This window comes from Zootoca vivipara, chromosome 5 (genome assembly GCF_965207765.1).
Source record: "Zootoca vivipara chromosome 5, rZooViv2.hap1.1, whole genome shotgun sequence".
Classification (NCBI taxonomy): Eukaryota; Metazoa; Chordata; class Lepidosauria; order Squamata; family Lacertidae; genus Zootoca; species Zootoca vivipara.
Window position 1 is genome coordinate 71,497,695 of NC_142588.1, and position 22,033 is coordinate 71,519,727.

The window sequence follows — 22,033 nt, forward strand, 5'->3', positions numbered from 1 at the left end:
GCTCTTTGGGCACGTGGTAATAACAGACACTTCCAAACACACGTATGTGCTGCAGACTTGGGACTCTCCCGTGCCAAAGTTCAAATGGTGTGCGTTCTGCACCCTTTGTAGGCAATCTGTTTTGCAAATAAATCGCTGTATTCGCCGCTTCAGCCCATAGCTTCTGTGACAAGTTGGCCTCTTTTAACATGCACCTTGTCATCTCCATAATAGACCTAAACTTTCTCTCAGCAATGGAGTTCTGTTGAGGCGTGTAAGCAACTGTAGTTACATGTGCTATGCCTTCTTGTGCCATGATGGCCTTCATCTGCCGTGAGCAAAACTCTCCACCATTATCCGACACTAAGGTGGAAGGAGCTCTCTGGAATTTGTTCTTCACCATGTTTAAGTACAGTTTGAACAATTCCGGTGTCTGACTCTTTTCCTCTAGAAAATATCCAACACAATATCTTGAGAAGTCATCTATAAATATCAGAATGTACTTATTGTTTCCTAGGGAAGGTACATTCAGCGGACCACATAGGTCAGTATGAACAGTGTCCATGACTTTTGTGCTTCTCTTCTCTGTACAACGTGGGAAGGAAGGCTTGACTGCCTTTTCAGTTATGCAAGTTGTACAGTTTGGCATTGGTGTACTGCAATTCTTTACCTGTAGACCTTTTACCAGATTTTCCTTCTGCATTTTCAGGATAACGTTGGTATCCCTGTGTCCAAGCCTTTTGTGCCAGAGTTCCAGATCTGGTTGATCCTTTTCGCTGGGTTGTGCAACCCTTGCAGACTCATTCTCTGAAATATCAATCTCATACACATCATTGATTAGTTTGGCTTGAATAAACACTTCACCATCTTTTATCACATTGCATTGTCCATTTTTAAATATAATTTCACAACCTTTCTTGTCCAAGCTAGACACACTTATTAGGTTACAGTTCAGCTTTGGTGCATACTTAACATTACTCACTGTAGTATCAAAAGACTCATTGTTCACTTTGAAATTCAAGTTCAAAGATCCTGCACCTATTGACTTTATAACATTTCCATCAGCAATTTCAATCTCAGACTGTTTATTATTGTCTATTTCATTGAAATATTCCCTTTTATAACAGAAGTGGCTGCTTGCTGCACTGTCCAGAAGCCACTTATTGCGCTTTCCTTCACAGCTCTGGAAAGCTACATTTCTTTCTTGCAATATCATTGCACGCCCACGACCCCCCTTCTTTTCGCCTTTTGGTGGAAAGGGGCGGGATTTATTCCTAGGTGCCCGGCATTCCTTTGCCATGTGCCCTTTTAAATTGCAGTTAAAGCAAATTATTTCCTTTGGCGTTTGTCTGGACCTTTGAAAATGCTTGGAAGCATAATTAGTGTCCTTTCTCCCTGTATTCCTTTCTGAAGAATCAAGGTAATCTCTGCATTCCTCTCTCAAATGATCAATCAGTTCTTCAAAAGTCAGGTCCTTTTCATGATCCATGCAACTCTTGAATGAACTGAAGCTTGGTCCTAGAGATGCTATCAAAAATGAAACCTTTGTTTCTTCATCAAGGGCTTTAGGAGTAAGATCAATCCTCTGAACAATTTCACTAAATTTGCTGATATGGTCAGTGAATTCTTCTCTTGAATTCATCCTCAGCGCAGTTAATTTGCTCATCAAATTCCTGTAGGAATTCTTAGTAGATGCTCCATACATGCGCTCAATATCTTTTAAGATTTTAGCTGCATCATCTTTGCTATTAATTGATGTTAGATGCCTGTTGCGAAGTCCACTCAAAATTATGTATCTGGCCTCGCTGTTCATGCGTTTCCAAGTTGCTATCTTGGCTAAATCCTCTGCTGTTGTGCCAGTAGGCATAGGATTTTCAATGGCATCCAAAACATACCTTGCATCTAAAAATGCTATCAGGCGTTGTTTCCAAAATACGTAATTGTCATCATCTAGAGCCATGAATCCTGGCTTAACTCCACTATCAAAATCTGCAAAAGCCATCTTGGAATCTCAAAATTCTAAAAATTTCTCAAAATTCAAAAATTTGCCAAAAATTCCAAAATCAAAATCTCTAAAAATATCTCAAAATGCAAAATAATCTTCACTGCCTCTGAGTTCTCAGTGCTGTAAACTCTTAGGGAGGGGAGGGGTAGCTAATCCCCTAGGCACACTGGAGAACAATAGACCATGTGCTTACCAGGAAGTTCTAACTGAAAAAATCCTACTCAGTTCAAAAATCAGAATCCAAAGCAATCCTTCCAAAATACACAAAAATACGCAGTTCTGGGCCGTAATAACCCTTTGTGGGAATGTTTGGGATGTGGATTAGGATATATTATTAGATAGATCCTATCCAAGCTTGTGTTAGCAAGCTTCCAATATCAGCAGAGTGACATTCCCCTTTTGTGCGCAGCAAAGCATGTGCGTTAGATTCGCTAGAATCTCTATAACAATATTACACTTTATACTTCAATATTACACTTCCTGGCAAAGGTCCCCTTTGTCCCTCTTAAAAGAAATACACAACACAGTGTTTATAAAATGAGATAGAGTTTACTTACAGTTTCATCCTGAGTTACAGCATAATCTCAGAAAGGCAGGCTTGCTTAGAAAAGTTACAAGTATATATACATCTAGAGACTACTTAGTAAAGTAAGACTCCATTTGGTCTCACTCTTGGCTGCAGGCCTAGAGTGAGAACCATCCTAACTAGAGATTCTCTGGAGATGTGTCCTCATCGAAGGAGGAAGTAGCTAAGAGAGCGAGTGATTGCAGGCTAGGGCTTTTGTCCCACCTAATCTCTTCAGCATATCTGGAGGAACAGGAACTGACCTGTAGTCAGGTGTCCCTCCAGGTGAGTTCCTGTTAGTGGACACTCTAGGAACTGTTGTGACTTGTCTGCCCCAGTGTTCCATCCCACAGAACCAACCTGCATGGCAATATCTCCTTAGGCACTTTTGCCCTTGCATGCCCAGGCTGAATGCTTGGAAACTTTGATGTATATCTGACAATGAAAGTACCAAAGGAGTTCATAAATTCAGATTGTTACCGTGGATACTAGATCATCTCCTGTTAAATCATTATCATCATCATCACCATCATTATAAAATGTCCCGATTTGATATAGGAATATATTTTATCTTCACTTAGGAACTGATACATGTATAATTCTGAGACATTTACCCTGGAGTATTTAGGCAGTCTTCCATATCTAGCTGTATATTTATTAAAATTATCCTATACCATTCTCGCAATCCTAACATATATTTTATTCCGCCAATATGAACATTGTGTACATGTTCTGGGTGTTTTGTCCTGTTTTGTAGACAAGATCTGGTTTCTGTCTTCACTTTTGCACACCTGCCAACAATATTTTAAAATAGTATCATCAACCCTCCTTTTACTGTCCTCTGTCTAATCTAAGTTTTCAAAGTTTGTTTCAACTCATATTTGTTACTTCATAAAAGGGTTGACTCTGGCTATTCTCTTGCTTTTAGATCTTTCAGTAAAACATTTTTTGGGGGTTGTTTTTTTTTTTTTTGGAAAAGGCGCAAGTCTCTCCTGGCCCCATCCCACCCGCACCATGCTCACAGAACACCCACTTTTGAGAACATACACTGGCTTAAGTTACATCACCTTAAATTAAACTGGTTGAGCCCTGGTTGAGGGACTTGCACCAGCACTCTGCTGCTCAGCCAGGCGAGGGCCTCACTCTGGCATAGCCATAGCTGAGCCCCAGTGCAACTGAGAAACCCCAAGATCCACAAAATCCAAACTCTCTCACCCCAGCAAATCTTAGGTTTGGATTGTTCTGTAGGATTTCCTTTTGCTCCAAGGCATTTGCTGGCAAGTCCATTAGCATTAATTAACAGTTTCTGACAGTGCTTGGCTATTGATTGTGCATTGGGATGATGTTCATTGTGTTGGTGCTTATGGAGCAAGGTGGTTTTTCTGTATTATATGGATAAATTGTTATGGTATTTATTGCTTGGTATCTCAAAAATAACACAACCAGTTTTTTTAGTTTCATTGAGTGGTCATGTATACCAAAATCGTATTTATTACATTAATTATTGTGATTTAAATAAGTTCATTTCCTGCCTGAAATCCTAAACCCACTGAATTCAATAAAATTTACATGGATAGGATTGTACTGCCAGGCATTTTTTAAGACCATCATTTTGCTATTATTTTTTTTATGCTCACAAAAACGCTGCACTGTTGCCAGTTTTTGTAACCTACTTTTAAGATTATTTTCTTCTCCTTTACTTCAGATTATTCATGTTTTGTCCCAGTTACATATTTGCTTGTCCAGCTGGTATTTGCAATCAGTTTTGTAAACTGCCACATCCCACAAGTCATCTGAATAACATGTTCAGTGTATTTTGCAGTTGTCTGCAAATTGACGTTGAGGTCATTGTCCTTATTTATTCTTGGTGGCAGGAGTCTGCAAATGACATGCAGGGTGTTTGTTGTTCAGATCAGAACATGTTCCAAAGACAGGGAACATTTCAGCAATTAAAACAGAGCAAAAGCAAACAATTTTTATTTTTATTTTATTTTATTTTTAAAAAACATTTTCACATCTACAACAGTTCAGATGTGACAAGAGGAAGAAAATACAAAGAGAAAGGAGAAGGCACACAGTGTCCCTTGATGTTGGAAAGGAAAGTGAATCCTGTTAGAGGACAAGCAAGTTGAATTAGATCCCAGTGGGGATAAGACTGGCTATTTTAATTCAGCCCTATCCAGTTGTTAGACCAGATGAGATGTGGTCTTTTAGAGATAAGCACACAGAGAGAACCCGCTGAATTTTTTAAAGCTTTGTGCACTATATTCTTTTATTTTCTTTGTTCTTCATTTTTCAGTTTTTGGCTGTATTTTCCGAACCATCCCAAGACCTATGTTGCTGATAAGCATTGTAAACAAACCTGTCTTCATTTAAAAAAAAATCCTTTCATTGTCTCTCTGCATGGTAGGTTACAATTACTGTACAAGAAAACAATACATTTTAGCCCAGTGTGAAACAAAGGAGCTCCTTGCGACAGAAATCTTTCCAGCCTTATCACTTGGGTTACAGCTAAGTATGCCTTTCCAATATTGAGCGGCGCCTTCTTTTTGCCAGCATGGGCGACTGAGGTTGCAATACTGTATTCACTTATCTAGGCACAAACCCCATTGAACCCAGAAGGACTGGATATATATTTAGGATTGTGTTGTTGGGTAGGGATGCTGGAGGAATCCGTTCAGTGTTTTAGGTAGATTTCCTTCTGTTTCCCTGTTTGACCCCTGTCATTGAACAAACCCTTGCTTTGAATGCTTTTCACCTTAGTTATTCACAATGATTTTTTTTAACATGCAAACGTTACGTGTAAATAGATACAGAAACCACTTTGCAATTTATTCTGTTTACATATTCACTGATATTTTATTACCATTGTCCTGGCATGGGCCTTGTTGCTTTCCTTCTTTATTTAAGTGTTGTTTGTTGACTCACTCTCTCTGTGTGTAAGTTGTTTGTTGCTAAAGGCAGCCTGCAGGCACTAAGGCTGCAAAACTATCCATGCGTACTAAAATATAAATCCCAGGTAAGTGGGCTCCAGGATTGTAGCCTTAATCCACTTCCAACCGTGAATTTTAAAAACCAATAGAATGCATTATTCATTGTTGAAACAAAATAAAAAAATCCTTCCAGTAGCACCTTAGAGACCAACTAAGTTTGTCATTGGTATGAGCTTTCGTGTGCATGCACACTTCTTCAGATACACTGAAACAGAAATAACCATACCCTTATATATAGTGAGAGGGTGGGGAAGGGTATTACTCAGAAGGGTGGTGGGAAAGGGTGATTGACTTATAGGTGTGGTAAACCTGTTGACAACTGTTAATGACTGCAATTGGTCTTACAGGAAAAAGCAAGGGGTGAGATGGATAAAAACAGCTTTATCATGTATAATGAGATAAGAATCCAATGTCTCTATTCAGACCAAGTCTCTCCATGGTTTTAAGTTTGGTAATAAGTTACAATTCAGCAACTTCTCTTTCCAGTCTATTTCTGAAATTCTTTTGTAATAAGACAGCTACTTTGAGATCTTGTATAGAATGTCCTGGGAGATTGAAGTGTTCTCCTACTGGTTTCTCTGTCTTGTGATTCCTGGTGTCAGATTTATGTCCATTTATCCTTTAGCGTAGGGTTGTTCATTCATTGTTGTTATCTTCATGTGGAAAGACTGGCCTCTTTTGTTACCTGTTGACTTTATCTGTGCTTCTCTTACGAAAACCAGAGGATTTCAAGCTGCCAAGCACTAAATTGTTTACTACAAACATTTAAAACATAATTTGTTGTTGTTTATTCGTTTAGTTGTGTCCGACTCTTTGTGACACATAATTTAGCTTGAGCAATAAGAGATGATTTAGAACTGTAATAAGGGAAGGATGATATTCATTTCTTACATATCATTGTAACAACTATCAGAGGTCATCTGTTACGTTCATTCCCTAATGTCAGGTTTTATCTGGATAATGACTAATTCGCATTTTGGCATGCACAGTGGTGATATATTAAAAGTGCAGAGAGCATATCACAAGCCACCATTGTTGCTTGAGATGCAATAATGTAACTAAACTTATTCCAAAGGGTGAGGGAACACTATTAGATGTTAGCTGAAGAATCTGAAGAAGTGTGCATGCACATGAAAGCTTATACCCAGAACAAACTTAGTTGGTCTCTAAGGTACTACTGGACAATCATTTATTTATTTCAACTGCATCAGACCAACACCGCTACCTACCTGAATCTAGATGTTTAGCTGAATCACAGTCATTAATTGTTATATAGAAAGTGTGTGATTAAAGTCTCATTTAATGAGAGCTAGTGTGGTGTAGTGGTTGAGAGCGGTAGACTCGTAATCTAGGGAACCGGGTTCGCATCCCCGCTCCACCACATGCAGCTGCTGGGTGACCTTGGGCTAGTCACACTTCTCTGAAGTCTCTCAGCCCCACTCACCTCACAGAGTGTTTGTTGTGAGGGAGGAGGAAAAGGAGAATGTTAGTCACTTTGAGACTCCTTAAGGGAAGTGAAAGGTGGGATATCAAGTCCAAACTCCTCCTCCTCCTCCTTTTCTTCTTCTTCTTCTTCTTCTTCTTCTTCTTCTTCTTCTTCTTCTTCTTCTTCTTCTTCTTCTTCTTCTTCTCGTGTTCAACCAATCCCCATTCATGTGTTTACTTTAAAATGCCATTGAGCCTAATGTGACTTACTCCTAAGTAGAGTAAACATAGAAGGCATAGTGAGAATTTTCTTTTGTCAAGGGTGTGATATAGTCCTATACAATGCTTATTTATTGAGCATTGCTACTGTAAGACCAAACAAATGCTACAGATTCATAATGCTATGATTTTCCTATTTCTAAGAATAACAAGTTTTATTACTGTTGTAGTTCAGGCATAAGGAAACTCCAGTCTGCAGGTCCAACAGGGTAATCCTAAATTGGCCTGTGATGGTATTATATCCCCAAGCCACACCCAACTACCATCAAACACAGTGTCAGGTGTGGGGCAGTCAAAGGGACAACTGCAAAGGAACAAACTGTGAACCTTACAGTGCTCTCCCAAAAGTTCCTTGCATTTTGTGCCTTTCAGATTTGGTGCCAAATGCAAGCCCTGCTGAGACTGGGTGCTCCCAAATGGAACTGATTGGTCTGCCTGAGCAGAGTTCGAGGTCCTGGATCACCCTGGCTTGCCTTTCTCTTAAGAAGTGCCAACTGGGAGTGATTTAGGCCAATGGGCTGGGAGGGGAACAGTGGGGAAGGTGAGTAGGAAGCCAAGTATGCCATGGACGTTACAGGCCATCTCTAGAGGGAGTAAGGGTGCCCCTCTTCATAACATTGTACATATGTGGTAGGGTTTGGTGGCCTGGAAATAGTAATGACTGGCTAGGCACAGTAGGCAAAGTTTGATAAATGATTAAGGGGAGCAGTACGATGAAAGATTCAGAATTGCTTTCAGTCTTTCAAGCAGTTTGGAAGAGCTACTCACAAACATGCAGTTTTGTGTTGCAAACTGCAACTCCAGTAACTATAAATAACAAGAATGTGTTTGATCTGACTGAGAGCTGAACTTTTTGCCTTCCCACTGCAGCGCGTGAGCCATATTAATATGCTGAAAACAGCAATTGGGATCCCCTTGGAGTACGAATTTGCACAGGCTTTTTGAACACAATTTAAGCGAGTGTGATGCAAGGACAACTGGCAAGAGCCTGCCAAGATGACAGTCTATCTTGAGTTGTGATATCTTAATCCTCAGATTTACCACCAAAGTGTAGAGAAAATTAGTTCAGGAAGCTTTGGGCGTTGGGAACTCTTGAGTCTTTTGTACTCTTTAACTTTAATGCAGACATTACATTTATTCTTGTGTTTGCAAGCTCTTTTTTATTTTATTTTAAAGAACTCAAATAATTCCTACCGCAGCTCCAAATGTGATTTGCTTAATCTAATAGCAGTCTTTCTGGTTGCTTTAAATCCCTTTCCTAGCACAGCTGACCTGGTTATAACATGTAACTTTAATAACTCAAATTTTGTGACTAACTGGAATGGAATTATAATAATGCCAGAGTCTATTAAAGTAAAAGACTATGCAATTATTACTTAAAGGTCATGGAAGTTCTCTGCAGAGACATCTACATTATTCTGAGGTGTTTTCAACCTCTGGGTGCAGACACCAATGTGTTATGCATAAAAATTCATCATAAACAATGGGGGAAAGGAACATTGGGAAATAACTCATGTTTGAGGGCTCTATCATGTAACTTTTCAGTATTATTTGAGCAAAGTAATACCCATAAGGTATGATTATCCTGCCTATCTCACTTTTGTCAGAAAAAAGGGGTAGGTACTCTAGGCAAGTATGTGAAAAGAACTTGTCAGATATTCATTTTTTTTGTTTTTTTAAAAGCCAAAATGCTGTGCCCAAACTACACAAGCTTACTGACTTATATGAGATTTTAATGAACATGCTTGGAGTTTGTATATAGCTACACTGATTGCCTTTTAAATGGAAGATTTGCAAAAGGTACTGACATATGAGTGAGAAGTCTATAGTGAAAAATGATAAGCAAGTTTTCTTAAACTTGTTGCGGATGAATCTACTTAAGAATTCATGGCCAAACTAGATGTGACATCAATTGTGTGAAATGCAATCAACATGCACTTTTTTATGTAAACAGCAACAGTGGGAAAACCTGATCTGCCTTTGGGAGCTGAAACTTCATTTTCTCTCTTCCTGATGTGGTCCAGACAAAAACATCCTCGCCAAAGCTCTTCTATTCACATTTCAAGAAGAACATCTATTGACACCTTGGTTGGAAGAACCCCTAACTTAAACATGTTAGATCAAGTCCTGCCTTTTGGGGCAGCAGAGAACAACTCATTGAAGAGTACTATTTACAAGTTTAGATGACTAACATTCTGCCCTTTGTAGAAGCCACAGTGCAGTTTGCAAAAGCAACAACAAAACAAGATAAAAAGAATACATAAAAGCCATAAACTAACACAATCCTTTAAAATAGCAGCACAATTCATAATAGATCCTTAAGCAGCAATTCCTAATAGCAGCAGCAACTATGTAACAACACACATTGTATCAACAGGGATGGATCTAGAAATGGGGAAAATGCCATAAATAAGAGAGCAATTAAATTGTTATAACAAAAGGGGGGGGAACTGCTATGGAAATTCATGTATAACCCCCCCCCCCCCCGCGTGATGTAGTGGTTAAGAGTGGTAGACACGTAATCTGGTGAAGCGGTTTCATGTCTCCCTTTCTCCACATGCAGCTGCTGGGTGACCTTGGGCTAGTCACACTTCTTTGAAGTCTCTCAGCCCCACCCACCTCACAGAGTGTTGTTGTGGGGGAGGAAGGGAAAGGAGAATGTTAGCCACTTTGAGACTCCTTCGGGTAGTGATAAAGCGGGATATCAAATCCAAACTCCTCTTCTCCTTCGCCTTCTCCTTCGCCTTCTCCATCTCTATCTCTCAAGCACCATTGGGTGTCACATGTATATAAAGCATTACTAATGTAGCTGAGTCCCAAGTCTTTCCTCCTATAAATGCCTGTTGAACAAGTTTTGTCTTAAGCAACCACCTTAAACTATAAAGAGGTATGACTACCAGATGCACCTCAGGGAGGAAGTTCCACAAGCAAGTTCCCCTCGGGATGGTTGTCTGTATGGGTGATCTAGCCATAGCTGCCAAGTTCTCCCTTTTTTTAAGGGAAATTCCCTTATGATGAATAGGCTTCCTCGTGAGAAAAGGGAAAACTTGACAGCTATGGATCTAGCACCTCCCAGCATGTCCCAGACACAGTCTCACATTCTATCTTGGTATCCCGTGAACTCTTATAGGACTTACCTGACCTCCTGTCTCTGGCATTGCTGCTGTATATTGGAAGGGATATATATATATATATATATATATATATATATATATATATATATATGAGAAACTACATAATTACACAAGTACCAACTATGAAAACATTTTACCAACAATGGTAACAACAGAGTCAATATAACTTCTGAGGGGTTTGTGTGTGACTAATCTCTTAAAAAGAAAAACCATAAGCTCTTATTATAAGCAGGAATCTTGATCCTACTCTCACCAATAGGTGTATCACAAGGGTTCCCATAGTTGGGGGTTGCTTATATGTCTCCTAGAAATCTATCCAGATCAGGCATAGGAACCTGTGTACTTCCAAATGCTGTTGGACTGTAACTCCCATTGTTCCTGGTGGCCATGGTGGCTGGGGCTCATGGGAAGTGGAGTCTCTGGAAGTAGAGTATTTACTAAAATGAAAATCCTGTTGAATTCAATAGGGCAGTTCCCAACTAAGCACCTCACCTTTATGACGTGGGATAGTGTGTTGTCTCCAAAGGAAGGACGATAAGGAGGGAGCATTAGAATGATGGAATTAACTAGTGCAAACTTTCCAAATACTTTCCTTCTATCGGTCCATGATAGAAAGAGTTCTCTCATACTGTATTACGGTGTGGTACGCTGTTTTGACAGCCATGGACAGAGAGTCCCTACAGAGGGTGGTGAAGACAGCCCACGATATCGTGGGCTGTCCCCTGAGTCCGCTAGATGTCACCGCAGGAGACCGTTGCCTCAGAAAAACAAGGAACATTCTCAGGGATGACTCACATGCTAGCAAGCACCTTTTTAATCTCCTGCCCTCGGGCAGGAGATATAGGAGCGTGATAAGCTGCACCAACAGGTTAAAGAACAGTTTCTACCTGTGGGCCATGAGGCTGCTGAATGGAAGACAGCAACATTGCAGCTGACGTTCAGGGTTGGTGGTCGTACGACAGCACACAGAGTGTAACAAGGATGGAGAGCTTGGGGGGGGGGTCATTTAATCTCACTGTAAATAAGTGGTACAGTGACAATAAAGTATTTCTATTTACTTATAACCTGTTTGCACATGTAGTTATTTTCCTGAAGCCATGTGGCACAAACAAAATATTTAGCTATAGGTAGTCTCACTACGGAAAGAGGCAACATGAACCTGGCAAAGATGATTAATATAAGATTCTGAAGGAAATGATACTTAAAGGTTAGCCTGCTCTGAAGGATAAATTGCCCCTAGAGGGGATAGCTTCTCATAATATAGAAATGAGCAAACACTTTTGGACAGCTTAATTTATTAGACATAATCTTCAGAGATCTGCACTTATTTATAGAAAACTATTAGAAATGCAAGAAAATAGTTTCAGTCTAAACAACACAGACCCTATGCAGACGTGGGGCTGTATTGAATACTGCTGTCTGGCTAGCAAAACAGACTCCTGCTTGCACAATAGAACTTGTGTCTCAATTGCCTCTCTCTCCCCACCCTACACATTCAAAATCTGTTCCAGAGGGTTGGAGGACCCTCTGGAACAGATCTTGAGGGTGCGGTGGGAGGGGAAGTCCTCCTGTGTGAGGGGAACTCCACATGCAGAACATTGAATACAACCCACACGACTTAATCATGGTGCCTTAGCCAGGGTGACATATTAGCTGTGAACCAGGACATGGAGGACTTCACTGAAGCTTCTTTGCTATACAAAAGTGTAGCTAAGTGATAACATCTGCACTGAGCATACCTCTGCATCATCTTCTTCTGCTGCAAGGTGACAAGCAAATCTCACCGAGTTCCTCCTGCATACACCTGTATACAGTAATTTCTTATTTGTTTGACCCAGAGTGGGTGGGCAACTTCTGGCCCTCCAGATACTGGCTGCAGGTTCACAATATGTTTGAAGCAAATGGCATGCTCCAAAGAATCCTGGGAACTGTAGACAGGAGTCATTCCCAGCTCTACTGGAAATGTTGGGGATCGAACCTGAGATCTTCAGCATTCATAGAATCTGAGAGTTGGAAGGGTCGTCTAGTCCAACCCCCTCCAATGCAGGAATCTCAGCTAAAGCATCCTTGACAGATGGCCAACCAACCACCGTTTAAAAACCTCCAAGGAAGGAGAGTACAACACCTCTCGTGGGAATCTGTTCCACTGCCAAACAGCTCTTACTGTCAGAAAGTTTCTCTGAACGTTTAGTCGGAAACTCCTTTCTTTTACCTTGGATCTATTGTTTCAAGTCCTACCCTCCAGAGCAGAAGAAAGAAAGCATGTTCCCTCTTCGATGTGACAGCCCTTGATATATGAAGATGGCTATCATATCTCCTCTCAATCTCGGGGAGTTGTGATGGGTGTGTGTGTGTGTGTGTGTGTGGCTGTAAAGCTCATTAACCCCATAGGGAATAATGAGTGTTGCGGCCGGACCCAGCAGAAAAAGACTGTGTTTGTGTTAAGGGGTGGGTCTAAGCTCAAAGAGAGAAGATGATTGGAGAGCTGAGTGTGGCTGGGGTAAATTGCATGTATCCATTCCTTGATTGACAGGGCGAGTTCTTAAGTACTCAGCGTTTTTCATATTAAGCTCATTCCTGGCTAGTGATTTGAATCTCCCTCCCGCCCACCTCCTTTTCTTTGCAGGTTTAGAGTGACCTTGCTATGGCGCCGCCTGTATTCAGGGGCCAGTAGGAATTTTTTCCAGTTGGCTGATTGGCTGTTGCCATCTGGTTTTTCGCCTACTGCTTAGCAATAGTCACTTGTTAGGTTGGCAGGTTAGGCTTTGGTTGATGAGTTTGGGAGGGGCATCGCATGGAGGTCCATGCCCCTCAGTGTTGCTCCTATAGAAGTATTCCGTTAAAGGAATCCTGGGGCTCCGGGGCTCTAGTCCTTACACCCCCGCACGGTGCGGGGCTGGGGCCTATACAGAGCACGAGCCTTGGGGAACATTTCTGGTGGGGGAGAGGCCTGGTCTCAGCTATCTCCTCCACCATGGGGTGTTTACTTGACTTTCCTACCATAGGAAGTCAGAGCTGGTCCTATCCCACCATGGGGCAGAAGATTAACCAAAGCCTAAGGCCAACACTCAAATTAATTTGTAATTTTGAATAAAGTTGTGGCCAAAATTATGCCAAAAACAAAACCTAAAATAATGTGTCTGTCTGAGTTATTGGGGGGAATTTTCTGGGGGTCTTGGCACGCAATTGTGTTTTTATTTTGTTTTTTATGGGATGGCATTCAATTTTGTTGTACTATGTACAATGACAATAAAGTTTTCTATTCTATTCTATTCTATTCTATTCTATTCTCTTTTCCAGGCTATATATACCCAGCTCCTTCAAAGCGCTCCTCATAAGGCTTAGTTCCCAAAGCAGTTACTCTCCCACTTTGGCCCTCTTTGGCCCAAGAGAAGGGTAGAAATGCTTCTGTAAGAATGTGAATTATATTGCAATGGTATATTACAGTAACAGGATATACAATTTACTGTAATAATATTCTCACTTTCAACATACAAAGGCCTTAAGTTTAAGAAAGCATCTGCCTGTCTTTACTGCCAGAAATATCCCTAGTTTGTTGTTCTAGAGCAGAAATTCAATCTGTACGCATTGCTGGTCTTTAAAATGTAACAAAGCCATTCTTATGATTAATGACTGTTTTAGAAAGAAGTTGGGGAATTATAAGAAGAATCCGGTTTTTCCATAGCATTGAAAATATGACTGTTCCTTTTGTAGCATTGATGTTGGGTCATATTCTGCTCCTTTATTTTTGTGCTATATCCTCCTCGTGTACCGCTTAAAGGAAAAATAGTATGTTTTCAGTCCTTTGAGACATCATTTGCTTTACTTGGCCTTTCTCATAAATCATAAATGGGGAAACAGTTCCATAGTTAAATTATGGAATTTACTACCACAAGATGTAGTCATGTTCACCTACTTGGATAAACTTTAAAAGAAGATTCATCAAATTCATAGAAAATCCTAGGCATTCTGGCTGTGTTCTGCCTTTATTGTTGGAGGCAGTATGCCTCTGAATAACAGCTGCTAAAAATTACAAGTCTAGAAAACTGCTATTGCACTCAGGTCCTCCCTACAGACTTCCCATAAGCATCTGGTTGGCCACTGTGAGAACAGGAGGCTGGACCAGATGCTGGGTCTAAAGCAACAGGACTCTTCATATGTTGTTATGCTCAACTCTTCAGCTCTCAACATTTTCCACATGTAAATGAGGAGGGAGGCGTGACTGTACATAAGCAAGAATTCCTGTAGACTTTGCTGTTGTGGGAAGGTGGCTACCATATCAACCACCCACCATTATTTCCCTAGTTACAGGTAGGTAGCCGTGTTGGTCTGATGCAGTCAAAACAAAATAAAAAAATCCTTCCAGTAGCACCTTAGAGACCAACTAAGATTGTCATAGGTATGAGCTTTCATGTGCATGCACACTTCTTCAGATACACTGAAACAGAAGTCATCAGACCCTTATGTATAGTCAGAGGGTAGGGAGGGGTATTACTCAGAAGGGTGGTGGAAATGGGTGATTGGCTGATAGGAGTGGTAAACCTGTTGATGATTGTTAACAACTGTTAACGACTGCAATTGGTCTTACAGGAAAAAGCAAGGGCTGAGGTGCTAAAGAAAGCTTGATCATGTATACAGTGGTACCTCGGTTTATGAACACAATTGGTTCCGGAAGTCTGTTCATAAACTGAAGCGTTCATAAACTGAAGCGAACTTTCCCATTGAAAGTAATGGAAAATGAATTAATCCGTTCCAGATGGGTCCACGGTGTTCATAAACCGAAAATTCATAAACCGAGGTGTTCATAAACTGAGGTTCCACTGTACTGAGATAAGAATCCAGTGTCCTTATTCAGACCAGGTCTCTCCATGGTTTTAAGCTTGGTAATGAGTTGCAATTCAACAACTTCTCTTTCCAGTTTCTGAAATTTTTCTGTAATAAAACAGCTACTTTGAGATCTTGTATAGAATGTCCTCGGAGATTGAAGTGTTCTCCTACTGGTTTCTCTGTCTTGTGACAGACATTATTTCCCTGTTATTTATCTCTGCCCAGTGTATCACCAATTAGAGATGGGCACTTGTATACGCTCCAAAATCCATTTAGTCGCGTTTTCACTTTAATCTGCATTAACAAAATCTGAACACAAATTGGTGTTTAAATGTGTGTTTTAGAACATACTGTTGCACATCACCCAAATATCTGAGCCCCAAACCTGGAGGTCTCAGGGCGGTTCACATTTCTACTCCAGTGGGGAGTTTCCCTTCGACAAAGTGTAGGATGGAAATAATAAATAGAACTGTGGCGATAACACAACCCTGTTTAACACCTGATCCCACTGTGAATGGTTCACTTTGAGAGCCATTGTTATCCGCGATTGTTGCTGTCATATTATCATGGAGGAGCCGATGGATGTTCACAAATTTATCTGGGCAGCCAGTTTTCAGAAGGACAGTCAACAGGGCATTACAATTTACAGTGTCAAAGGCCTTAGTCAGGTCAATAAACGATGCTTCAACTGGCACACAGGTCTGACAAGTATGGCTTAGGACAGTTCTCAGACTTTGCAGAGTGAATTCCTCAAGGATTCCTATCACATGCATTTATTTAGCCATTTATGGGAAAAGGCCCATATCTTCACATTTATAATTTAGATTCTAAAATGTGGTGAAACACCTCCCTGGTGTAAGAGACGATCCGCATGCCGACGGGTCATTTTGCTTTCTACATGTGGAACCATGCTGTTTTTCACTCTTGGCAAGAAGCCTAGAACACAAAATTAGTAACTTTCAGCCTTTAATCCCATTGGTAAAGAGTGGTGAATTGCCTTAAAACCACTCATTTAAAAAAGATTCCCAGAGAGACAGCATATTTTCCACATCAGGCTTTTCCCTCTTCTCTTGCAGCCAAATTGTATATCACATAGTTATACCTCCACCATTTATCTTTGGTATATTGTAGTAACACGCCAAAAAATTCTCCTGCTTTTTTTTTTTACATTTGCAATCCATTAATGGGAAAAGATATGGCATTTGACCATTATCAGAGGGAGAGGAAAATTCAGTGAGCAGAATAGTTATGCAACAGCAGCATAGGAAGCAATAATATATTTGTACCCTTTGTCCTAGCTTTTAAGTGCTATTATTATCTAGCTCTTTATATCCTTTCCTAGCTTACCTTCCTTTTCTAAAAGTCCTCTAATTCAATAGGCAAGTACACTGTTTCCTCCTTGTGTGTGAAATTTGCACAAAAAAGGTGGGCTTCTTTACATATGAAGGGATGGGGAAATGTTTGTTACAACTCCTTTTGTCTCATCTTTTATTACCTGTAGGTCACAAAGCAGTACTTGCCTAGGGCAAGAGGGAAATATCAGAGGCCTTGGAGTTGTCACTCTTTTCTCGCCACACTGTTCTTGTGACAATAAGCAACTAGAGAGCTGTGAAGACATGTTCACGTACCTTTGAGAGCCCTGAAAATACAGCCAGTGGTATTTCCCTTTCTTATGAGAGTTGGACCATAAAGAAGGCTGATCGCCGAAGAATTGATGCTTTTGAATTATGGTGCTGGAGGAGACTCTTGAGAGTCCCATGGACTGCAAGAAGATCAAACCTATCCATTCTTAAGGAAATCAGCCCTGAGTGCTCCCTGGAAGGACGGATCGTGAAGCTGAGGCTCCAATACTTTGGCCACCTCATGAGAAGAGAAGAATCCTTGGAAAAGACCCTGATGTTGGGAAAGATTGAGGGCACTAGGAGAAGGGGACGACAGAGGACAAGATGGTTGGACAGTGTTCTCGAAGCTACGAACATGAGTTTGACCAAACTGCGGGAGGCAGTGCAAGACAGGAGTGCCTGGCGTGCTATGGTCCATGGGGTCACGAAGAGTCGGACACGACTAAACGACTAAACAACAACAACATGCCCTTGGAGGTTTTTGCTGAGGCTTAAGACAGAGCGAGGCACTCTGGCCGTCATGTTGAATCAACAAGAGGATTGCAACACAACAGTGAATTTCTTTCCATCCTTCTAAGACGCAGCATTTCTCCAAGAACAAATACAGATATACACATGCAGCAGAAAGATTCATACAGACTACACAGACACTAAAAACAGAATGTGCAATTAGAGACCAACTAATTTGCTCAAAATTAGGGACCCAGGTGGCGCTGTGCGTTAAACCACAGAGTCTAGGGCTTGCTGATCAGAAGGTCGGCGGTTTGAATCCCTGCAACGGGGTGAGCTCCCGTTGCTCGGTCCCAGCTCCTGCCCACCTAGCAGTTCGAAAGCACATCAAAGTGCAAGTAGATAAATAGGGACCGCTCCGGTGGGAAGGTAAACGGTGTTTCCGTGCGCTGCTCTGGTTTGCCAGAAGCAGCTTTGTCATGCTGGCCACATGACCCGGAAGCTGTCTGTGGACAAACGCCGGCTCCCTCGGCCTATAGAGCGAGATGAGCGCTGCAACCCCAGAGTCGGACACGACTGGACCTGATGGTCAGGGGCCCCTTTACCTTTACCTAATTTGCTCAAGGAGGAGGAAAAAGGAGCTTAGAAGGAAGACCAGACTTACTATGAAATGACATGCTTTACATTTGGGGTGGGCAAATTCCAGAAAGGCCGATTCTCTCATGTTGGCATGGGAAACTGACACTAAAAGGGTAGACCTACTGAAAGGAATGAACATGACCAAATTAGGTCCATTAATTTCAATGATTCTACTCTCAGTAAGACTTCACAGAATGATAGCCATCTTGAGTCCTGTCAAGCAAAAGGGCAATGAAATAATAATAATAATAATAATAATAATAATAATAATAATAATAATAATATAATATCCAATGTCCATATTAGTAGTGTTAAGAAGCATATATTGTTTCTATAGCCAGCACTATACAAATGCTTGATCAACCCCTGTTGATATTAGCTGCCCATGCCCACGGTGGAGTAACTGCGCAGGCAGAGTGTCATTTCATTGTAAGCCCAGAAATGATAACATACTTACCACCTGCAAAGCAAGTGATTAAGTGGTATAATAGCTGAAACTGGAATAATATCTTTGATGGTATGCACACTGCAACAAAACTCTGATGCTGTCAGTAAAATATGATACTAGGGGGTCCAGGGGGTGGGGCAATCCCCCACTCAACTCCTTTCACCTTAAAATAAACCCCTCACTACTTCTGGGCTTCTTAGTAATGAGAGTCTAATTCCAGCTTCCGTAGCTTGATCTCATAAAAACTCAGGGCTACTTGAATGAACAACCTCTTGCCTACAGTAAAGCCCCCCCCCCCCAGCTAGGATCCCCACTGTATCAGTTTGCCTTTTCACCTTGGCAAATTTGTGGCACTCTAGGTTTTCACCCTATTACCCCTTTTGTGTGACTCTAGGACACAAACTATCCCCCCCTTTTCCCTGAGGTAAGTTTTGCCCTCTTCTGAGTCTCCACCTCTGTGAGTTTTGATACGCTGCTGGAACAACTGAGATGATTCTCCTTGGCACAACAAAGATGAATTTGATTTTCTTGAAAACATTGTTTTGTTTTGTTTTTTACCTTAACGCTTCATAAGATTACAAACTTAGTTACAGTTGTACACTAACTCTGTCAAACTATAACTCCAAGTTAACCTAAGCCTACCCTAAACCACCACTACCCTCACTTCACACCCTTCTCCTTCCCTCCTTTGTCCTCCCCTCTCCCTCTCCAAATGGCTATCCATCCCGCCTCCAAAAGATGCGCTGTCCGTTAAGTTGGAGATGGATTAACTCTTTCTAATCCAGGGTGTAATAAATCTTCCATACTAGGGCTAATCCGTTACACACACCTTTGGGCAGTAGCAGGTGGTGTAGTGGTAAGCTGCCACTCCCCTGATCAGGCCCCCACAGAGGCCCAGGGTGGGAGTCTTCTCCTTGACAGGCCTCCCCTGATATCCAGTTGGTCACATTGCTCCTTTAAAAAAAAGCCAGTTTAAACAAAGTGGCTAATAGGAAAGTGTCTGAGTCTGTGTGCATGGAAAATAATAATAATAATATATGAATATTAATGATAAAAACACCATCAGCCCATATTAAAAATACAATACTAATCAGTATACCAATTTTAAGTTAAACACATGAGCTTATATAAGCCCTCCAAGTGTTCAAATAGTTATCTACAGAAATGGTGATGAGGGCAAAGTGTTGTTAATGGATTGGTGGAGCCAATTTGGTGCTACCACGGGTGCGTTTGCACCTCACCAGCCTCATCACCGCCTTGCCCTTCCACTTCTCCGTAAGTAGCTGTGATGTGACTGACCAGGATGCTGAAGAACTGAATTTGCTCTCTTTGTCCACAGGCAGGGTGAGATCCAGAGGGACAAAGCACTCTCAGAAACCCATTTATGTGGAAAGATTATCCTTGCAGGCTTCAGTTGCTAGACTACTATAATTTCTTTGGCATTTTCAAACAAATATTACTGCAGAAGTTTCACGTAAGGATGCATGTATGTTAGTAACTACTTTGTATTTCTCACGAGAAAAGAAAAACAAGAAGCAGTAAAAAGAGTTTGGACACTCAATGGGTTTGTTTGTGTTTTTTTGGTCTTTTGCAGGGAGGGGGGGGCGTTATGCTCCTCATAATTATAATTCATTTTATGAAGTTTATTAAAAATCTCAAAGGCTGGCAGTTATTCCCTCTGTGATTATGTAAATGGGCAACAAATAACAAACACAAAAACACAGTGTTTGGCAGGGAGAGCAAATTCAATCAGGAAATTAAATAAAAAGATTTATCTCGCTCTTGGCAGGGAAGCAGATGCTATAGCTCGATTTCAAATTGGCAGCAAATCTATATGAATGGATAATTTAGTGCCATGAAAATTAAATGTATTGAGGGAAAGGAATTTTAAATATTTATACTACAGTTTTTCACCTTAATGGCTGGAACCTTTCAATTAAAAAATGAAACTAATGTACTTGAAAAGGTCCAGAGGAGAGCATGTTACCCAAAGATGTAATGCTTGGGTTGATTTGCGCTTTATGTGAAAAAGAATCAGAACTAGTTTGAGCTCTATAAGGAAGCATGATGGGAAGTAGCTATCAAAGTCCGGTGAAGATGAAATAGCCTGGCAAAGTGATACTGTTGCTTTTCAGCAAGATCTGGTGAGTCAAAAAATAACAACGAAGGTTGATTACTGAGGGCATAAGCCAACCCAAATTCAGCATTTTAAAGCCGTGTTGTTTTCACTGATATGTGCTCAACATTCCCATTGAAATTATCAGGGCCTGGATGATGTTCAGATTGCATTTTATGTGCAGCCTTACCTTTGCCTACTCAGAAAGCAGTCACATTCTGCTGCAAGTTAAATGGTGTGGCATTGCAACCTTAAATGGGTGAACAACAACAACAACAATTTATTATTTATACCCTGCCTATCTGGTTGGGTTTCCCCAGCCACTCTTGGTGGCTCTGAACAGAATATTAAAAACACGATAAAACACCAGACTTAAAAAACTTCCCTGAACAGACCTGCCTTAGGATTTCTTCTAAAAGTCAGATAGTTGTTTATTTCCTTGATATCTGGTGGGAGGGTGTTCCACAGGGTGGGCGCCACTACCGAGAAGGCCCTCTGCCTGGTTCCCTGTAACCTCACTTCTCGCAGTGAGGGAACCACAAGAAGGCCCTCACGCTGGACCTCGGTGTCCAGGCTGAACGATGGGGGTGGAGACACTCCTTCAGGTGGAAGAAGCAGCTACTTCATAAACTACTACATTCATAAACTACTACATAAGCTACTTCATTTACCTCCTTCACTGATCAGGCGTAATTTGCTGAGGAAACACCAGCCTCATTGAAATGTATAGGATTCTAAAGGGGGAGGGAATACAAAGCTACTCACTAACAGACTAAATAGAGCATGTACTGAAGAGACACCCAGTGGATTGGGTCCATTGTTGCAATCTATGATTAATCTTTTTGATGTTTAATGCTTCATTCTGAAGAATGTCTTCCATGTGGAGAAACAAGCATCTGCTTAGCATTACCAGTCATGCAAAAGCCAGGTGTGGGGATGGAAACCACATATTTAGGAGATGGCAGTGTGCCCCGGATACAGCCTTAAAGCCTGTCCCAATAGAAAATGATCACTACAGGAGCAAAAGCTTCAGCAAATCGGATCCTCCCTAACAAGAGGGTCGTGTTGCAGTGCGACCTGGCAACCAGATCCTATGTTGTGGGTGGGAACATTTGGATGGCCACAACACCCTATTGGAGGTCCCTCGATCCTGGGTGCAATTGGGCCAATGGGACGCCAATCAAAGCGACTGAGGGGCCTCTATTTAAGCCCATGCACGTGTCCCCGAGCTTCCTCTTTGGGGCTCAGTGCATTGGAACACCCACCCACCTCTCCCAAACAGGCTGTCCCATTTTCCTCCCAGAACGCTTGGCAGATATGCATCAGCCCTTTCATTAAAAGCAGTCAGTTCCCAAAAGCCTGTTGGAACCCAACTCCCTGACAGTAAATTTAATTACATTTTAATTCCTACTTGTACAGTACTGGATTTGAATTGCCACAAACTACTTTGGGAACCATTTTTGGGGTGAACAAGTGCACTAAAAATATAATTAATAATTGGGGTAAAGCCTGTGATTCATGAGACCAGAGCATACAAGATCAGGGTGGGGT